Source organism: Choloepus didactylus, chromosome 19, assembly GCF_015220235.1.
Source record: "Choloepus didactylus isolate mChoDid1 chromosome 19, mChoDid1.pri, whole genome shotgun sequence".
NCBI classification, from domain to species: domain Eukaryota; kingdom Metazoa; phylum Chordata; class Mammalia; order Pilosa; family Megalonychidae; genus Choloepus; species Choloepus didactylus.
The window spans coordinates 8,662,516-8,670,336 of NC_051325.1; the positions used below are offsets into that span (position 1 = coordinate 8,662,516).

Genomic DNA, 7,821 nt, shown 5'->3' on the forward strand with positions numbered 1-7,821 from the left:
TTCACAGTCATCTTTTTTCAGTGTACTTACAATATTGTGCTACCATCACACGGTATTGTGCTACCCATTTCTAGATCTACGCAATGAATCCTCTAGAACATTCTATACTCCTTCAACATCAAATTCCTGATCTCTACTCTCTTTCTGATATCTTCATGTCTTCCCTCTTCTCCAAACCTATCTCTCCTGTCTTTTCCTATCTGTCTGTAGCATTCCCTTTAGTATTTCCTGTAGAGGAGGTCTGTTCACGAAGTCTCTCAGTGCCTGTTTATCTGTAAATATTTTAAACTCTCCTTCATTTTTTTTTCCTGTGGAAATTTTATTTGGCAGTCAGAATCTCCTTCACATTCACATCTGCTGAACAAGACTTCTCATCTTCCTACCCATCCTTTTTTACTTTAACTCAAGTCATAATCAATTCTAGGCACAAAGGTATTAGTTTTCTCTCAAAATCAAGTTTCAGCTACTTGACGTTACTGCTACAGCAAGCAGATTTTGTTGAAGGATGTGAACAGTTTTCACCCTTTGTTAGTACAAATTAATATCTTTTCCTTAAAAAAAGTTAAGACATTTTTGGTTTTAAAATTAATTTTCACCAGAGATTAACAGGAAGCCATTGAACATCTGTCAGTTCACACTACCAAGTCCCAAGCGGTCTGACATCGGCATGGCATTCCACCCTCACAGGCTTCACTCGCAGGCCATGGACGTGGAGTGCTGAGCTCTCTTTGGCACCGTGTATGCAACCACACTCCCTACATCTGTCACCACAATGTCCTTTTTGCTAGCAGAGTTGCCAGGCAGCTTTACAATGGGCAGGACTTAAGGCCACTATAGTTGTTTCTCATATTATGCATGATAAATTGTGGCACAATAATCATGATATAACAACTAACCAGCAAAAACAAAACAAATAAATGTATTTTACTACATTTGATTATCATACAAAAATAAGCACATCTATTTTTAGCAGTATTAATAGTACCTAATTAAAAAATTGTAAATTAATTAAAAATTTACTAATGGAGTTGAAATGAACGTGTGAGGGAAAAAAATTACAGACAAATGCTCAACCCAAAAACTGATGGATGTGAACAATTTGTAATAATAAAAAAGCGGCTTAATGAAAAAGGGAGAAGCAATATTACACTTTCAATGGCAGGATATACTCTTAAACTTTAAGGGGGTTGGGGCTAGTTTCCAATCAAAGACCATAAAATGTTTAATGACAATAATGCCATTTGTATAAATTGAAAACATAGCCCTTATTTTTTATGCAACAAGTTGGCAGAAACAGTGGGTTTATCAACAAGATGAATTTCCTAAGACATTTTATAAAAACTCTTATCTCTTTAAATCCAGAGACATTATCAAATAATTTTTAAAAGGCAAATAATTCAGATAGAAACAGCCCTTCTTTACGTATAAAGGTAAAAACTTGTTTTAGAAAAGGAAACAAGCTTACTGGACACTTCGCTCTAAAAATGTTCAAAATTTTAAGATGGCAATTTCAGAAACTCTAAATACTATAACCAAATTTGAAAACATCTACCTCTTAAGCAGGGAATGGGGTGGGGGGAGAAAGGTGCTAATGTCACTGCTGTAACCGTGAGCTTTGGAGTTGACCCTCATCACATAATTTGAAAACAAGGGTGTTTCACACCAAGAATACACCTCTGTCTGTTTTTCAGTCTCCTCTTAATAATGCTGCTAAAAGTTGGGAAGGGGGCAGAGGGCTTCTCTCACTCTTCATAAAAAAAGGTCAGTCCTCTGAGAAGTGCATTTTGATTTCTCCTGATCTCTACTCTGATTCCTTAGCATTAAGGGAGAAGAGGGAATTCTATGGGGGTGTCTGTTGTGGCAGCAATTAAATAACTGAGGCAATGTGCCACCAACAGTTTACCAGGGCAGTCCAAACTCCTCTGACAGGCCCTGTGTCTGCAGGGAGAGTGTTCCCAATGCAAACAGGGCTCAGCACACTGTGGACCCATCAGAGCTGAGGGAGGGACAGATCCCAGGAGTCACCAGGAATTCCACCCACTGGTCCTCTGTTTTCTTCAGTGACTTTCAGAAGGAGAGAAACGTGGCTTTGGGGAGCCCCAGCTATTGGCATGAAGCCTAGTGTGCAAAGCCTGTTTCTAATATGCAGTGGGGGTTTTAACAACCTATTTTTGAAAACTGAAATTATATTCTACTCTGTTACTTTAGTTACACCTTAGTATTAACATCAAGGCACTTCTAAATTGAATTATATTATCTACAGTAAATGCTTTAAAGTTAACAGTGCATATCATTTTAAAGTTAGTCCTGTAAAGTAAAAGCAAACTCATGATTTTAAAATGATATAAACTCCCAAACAAGGTGATCAAAAATAATAAATTACGGCCTTGGAACTGAACTTGTATCAGTTGATCCCATTAGAGAGAACAGAACAGAAAGTAACCAGAAAAATCTGAAAACTTATGAAAGGCTTTTGGGGGCATTTAGCAGTTGTTTCTGGAAAAATCCTAAATACTAACTTCTTCATTTTCCTGCTGTCTGCTTCTCTGTGTTGCTGATCTGACCAAGTATCAGGTAAATGGTTAGTAGGTGGGAGGAAAAATGGCTGCAGACAGAAGCTGATTAGCTCCACCACAGTTAAAAGAAATAGGAGAAGGTCTGTGCCTGCAAATCACCTAAAAATGACAGAGAGACATAAAAACCAAAATTTACACCTATCTTAAAAAAAAATTGTGAAGGAAGTATGATTCAACAGGTTTTTAAATAGTGCAAATTTCAACTATTATTCTTACATATAAAATTATTAGAGCTTCAAATGCCTAGGTTAGCAATTTCAATTCACAGGGAATACACTGACAGCTTCCCTCAAAAGGTTCAGAAAATAAACATTTAGTCTTCATTTGCTAGTGTCTCAGTAGATAACCATATTTTGGCCCCACTTAAAAATTTGCTTAATGGCATTCCTAGAATGCTTCGCCTGCACGGACTCCCTACAGGAGAAAAAGGAAATGAAGACAAGAGATACTCTGGTGTCCCTGAGGTCTCCTGCGGGCTGCCTGCCCAGAAGAAACATCCGGCCCTGCTCCAGCTCTGCACAGCAGGCTTGCAGAGGGCTGCTCCTGTGCTGCCGGAGGGTCCTGCGGAGCTGGTCGACTTCGTCCACCAGGAGGGAGAGCTCGTGGAAGGCAGTGATGAAGACCCCGCCGCTGATCTGAGCCTCAGGAACCCAGTGGAAGTAGCACAGTTTCCACAGTTTTACGTGTGCTCCAGAGAGCCGTGGCAGCAGGAGACCATGCAGGTCGACCGGTTTGGAAAACCACTCCCTAAAATACTGTTCCGTGCTTCCATCCTGGCTGTCTGCTTGCTGAAGAGGGTCTGGCTTTAGTTTCAATATTAAGGAGTGCGGTCGCAGTTGACTCGTCTGGGGGGGGGGGGGGGTGGCGGCCGGTCACTAAATCCTAGGCTCTCAGGATTGCTCGGAGGGTACCGGCGGCGGGGGCTCTTTCCCGGAGGCGAGGGCGAGGCGGGGGACTTGGCCAGGTCCCCGGCGGGAGGCGTGCAAAGTATGGAGGGCGGCGAGAAAGGAACAGGCGGGACACGTTTCTTTTAGGATGAAGAAACCAAGAGAGAGAGAGTTTATTAGGGGAGAGTACAAGCTTATATCGGGCGTTTAGAGGGCGGGATAGCTGTAGAGGTTAAAGGCTTGGATTGGTTCTGAGAGGGCGCGGAGGTTGATTGAAAAGGGGCGAGAGTTGCTCCCGTAACGGTGTCTGGCAACAATGTATGCGCACCGGTGGTGATGGGAGTTGCGCTGGCAACGGGGAGTGTCCGGGCAAGATAAGGGGGTGGGGAAAAGGCGGTTCCCTCCGGCAAGCCTCCCCTAACATTGGTATATTTTGGGTGAGGAAATGGGGCCTGCCTCCGGCCTCACTTTCCCAGGCCCGGGGGGCTGTAGAGGGCGCTGTCGCCCGTGCCCACTACCCTCCCCAGGGGTGGATCCGGTCCCCCAGCCCAGGCCCGCCAAGTTGAAGCACGTAATCAGTGTCCCGCAAGGAGCTTCTCCTTGGCAGCAATTCCTGGCCACTGAGGATTCTGTTCCTGAAGGAGATGGCACTCCTCTTAGCGTGGAGCTGTAGCTTTTCTTTGTTTAAAAGACTTCACAGTGCCATTCTGTACAATGGGCATGCTCTTCCCGATCTATAAGGGGTTATGGAAAAGGGTGCAATCCTTTGCTGTGAACTGAAGAGACCAGTCCCAAACCGAGGGGAATTTTAGGACCTTTTCATCACCCAACTGGGTATTTTTGCTTATTGCAAATCCTGTGCTCTGCTTCACCCGCTGGTGAGGACAGTTGAACAGGAAGGTGCTGAACAGTGAGATGTGAGTACTGTCATACAGCACCACTAGGTAAGTTTCGGAGAACTTGAACGCCGCTGGGTACTGTTTCAACAGCTGCCAGGTGGCATCCAAGAAGAGCAAAAATAAGGGCGGCTCTTTCCAATCTCTTTAAGAGGTTGCATCTGTCCAGGAACTGATAGCCAGCCATGACCCACTCCTTCTGTATCAGACTCTGAAATGCAGTAATTGTCCTAAAATAGGGATCCAGCATCACTTGAATAAGAGAAGCTATGAAACAACTCAAATCTCTTCCCTCCTCCTCTTGTAGGATTACAGAGAAATGTTTCTTCTCCAGCATGTGCACAAGTTCTACTGAATGTTTAAGGAATGCTCTTACATATTCCAACCACCAAGTATTTTCCAATGAAGATAACCATTTCTCTTCTGTTTCTTCAAAAGGCTCATTAACACATAGTTGCTTAAGTTTTATAAATGCTGCCTGTATTTCTTGGATATTAGGCAAGGTCTTATCCAAATCCGATTTGTAAACATCACTTCTCTGTTGAAGACTTTTAGTTATTGCATTACAGATCCTTTGATCGATTTTTCTCTGCTGCAATACATCTTTTATGAGGGCCATTCTCACCAGAGCACTGCCATTAGGGTGGTTCCAGCACCAGAGTGGCACCCTTCTTCCAACAAAAGAATGGGAAAAGATCTTTAGGTCTTGGTCTGCTAAAGAACTGGGCACTACAAAGTATTCTGGAAGGCAAGTGGATGTCATGTAACCCTCATTAATAGAACAAACTCTCCACCTGGAAGCACCTGTCCTCTTGATTTCTCTGTCCCAGAGTAAGTTTCGAACAGAGGAGTTTTTTGGCTGTTGCCACCAACAGCTCTACCAGCTCCTCCTCTACTTCCTGAGGGTAGTCCATTTATTTTGTTGGCTGAATTGTGGTATTTTTTCCCAACATATTCAAATACAAAGAGTAGCTGGAGGTCTGTTGGCTGGGAATAATGAGCTATTGCAAGGCATACCTTTCTGGCACTTTCAGAACCTGATTCATCAAAGCGAAATCTGACAATCCTGAAATCTTTACAATAAATAATTAACTCTGTTGGATTAAATTTCAGTTTCTGGTTGGGGCCTAGGACTTTCTGCTTCCTCTTGTGGTCATTTACTGTGACAGTTTGCTCAATACATGTTAAAGGGACATCACGTTCTCCAAGAAGAAGGTTTTTATAATGGAATTTCTGAAATGGCATTGGATCATCCATAATAAAGGAAATTTTGAATTTACTGCATATTAGCTTTCCCCACAAATCATATTGACTTGTGTCTGTCGCAATGCATTTTCTCACAAAAGTGACTTCATTTACAACAATTTCTCCTGGTAAAAGGACTGGCTCCAGTTTTTTAATCTTCGGTTCCGAATCAAACTTATCGTCAGTCACGGGCACCGCTGCCAGGTGAGGAACTAAACTCAGCTCCTAGCTCTCGGGTCTCCTGACACTGCAAAACCATGGGTGACAAGGACTTGGGGCAGAGAATGGCTGCAGAGGAGTTTTACAAGTTTGCACTGAGCCAGCTGGAGGCTCCTGAGAAGGCACGCTTCCCTGCGCTTGGGGCAGCCAAGCAGCTGGTGGGGAGACAGGCGTAGTCTCTGGGGGGTTCCCCGCACCCTCCAACGCCTTACAGTGGGGCCAGCCCAGCAGCTCCCTGGAAGAGCTGAGCGAGGCGCTCGCGGGCAGGGGGTTGTTTACCGGGGGTGGTGGCAGGAGGTAAGAGCTGAACGTGGGTTGTGGCGGCTTCAGGGAGAACATGGTGCCGCCGTCTTTTTGCCCGGGACCACCGCTAAGCAGCAGCAGGGCCCACACCTCCCGACGCCTCCAGGATGAATGCTCCCCGTGCAGCCGCCCAAGCCCTGTCTGTGGCCGCCCAGGCTGGGAGGACTGACAGCTCTCCTTCATTTTTGAAGGACAGTTTTGCTGGATATAGGATTCTTGGTTGGCAGTTTTTCTCTTTCAGTATCTAGAATATGTCATACCCTTGTCTTCTCACCTCCATGGTTTCTACTGAGAGATCCACACTTGGTCTTATCAAGCTTCTTTGTATGTGATGGATTGCTTTTCTCTTGCTGCTTTTAGAATTCTCTCTTTGTCTTTGACATTTGGAAATCTGATTAGTAAGTGTCTTGGAGTAGGTCTCTTTGGATCAATTCTGTTTGGGGTATGCTGTGCTTCTTGGAACTCTAATTTTGTGTCTTTCGTAAGAGTTGGGAAATTTTCATTGACTATTTCCTCTGTTATTCCTTCTGCTGCTTTTCCCTTCTATTCTCCTTCTGGAACACCTACAACACATATATTCATGCACTTCAGGCTTTCCTTCAGTTCTCTGAGACCCTATTCATATTTTTCCATTCTTTTTCCTATCTGTTCCTTTGTGTGCAGGATTTCAGATGTCCTGTCCTCTGTCTTACTGATCTTTTCTGCTGCCTGTCCAAGTCTGCTGTTGTATGTCTCCATTGTGTTTTCATCTCTTCTATCGTGTGCTTCATTTCCATAAGTTCTGCCATTTGTTTTTTCAAGCTTACAAATTCTTCCTTATGGTCATCCAGTATCTTCTTTATATCCTTATTTCTTTTGTCACATTCTCTCTCACCTCATTGATTTGATTTAAAAGATTTGTTTGAACATCTATAATTAGTGGTTTCTTCCTTTGAATGGGCCATATCTTCCCATTTCCTAATGTGGCTCATGATTTTTTGCTCACATCTTGGCATCTAACTTTCTTGATTGGTTTATTCTGGAGGTTGTTTTCTCTCTTTTGCCTAAGGTTTTCTTATTGGTTGACTTTGATCTCTATCTTTTCTTTTTTCTCACCCTACCCAACTGTCATATTGGCTCTGCCCCCCAGTCTTCCCCCCCAAAATCAGGTGCCCACCAAGGCCTGCCTCAGGGATGGGAGGTTGGCACTGGGCACTCCAGCAAGTTCACCATGTGTGGTAATACAAATCTGCTGGCTTCCAGTGGTGCTCTGTTTTCCACTGGATAGCATGTTCTGGGTTTGTTTTTGGGATCTGCTTTAACAGTTGGGTCTTCCCTATTTCTCAGCCAAAATAGGCTGGGTTTCTGTACAGGGTGTGTAGACTGTCCAGCAGATGGTACTGTTTGGTAACTCAATCATCCCCAGAGTCTGTCTTGCCTCTGAGCACAGGCCTTGTCTGGCCCAGCTGGGTGAGACTGTGGGATTCCCATGCCCTCGCTGTTCCCCCCTCCCCATACTAGTTTGCTAATGCTGCTGGAATGCAAAACACCAGAAATGAATTAGCTTTTATAAAGGGGGTTTATTTGGTTATAAAGTTACAGTCTTAAGGCCATGAAATGTCAAAGGTAATGCATCAACAATTGGGTACCTTCACTGGAGGATGGCCAATGGTGTCTGGAAAACCTCTGTTAGCTGGGAAGGCATGTGGCTGGTGT

General features: G+C 44.0%; 1 pseudogene; it reads right to left on the bottom strand.

The window, feature by feature from the left end:
- Positions 1–2,889: 2,889 nt before the first annotated feature.
- Positions 2,890–6,162, bottom strand: LOC119515875 (annotated as a pseudogene).
- Positions 6,163–7,821: the final 1,659 nt, after the last annotated feature.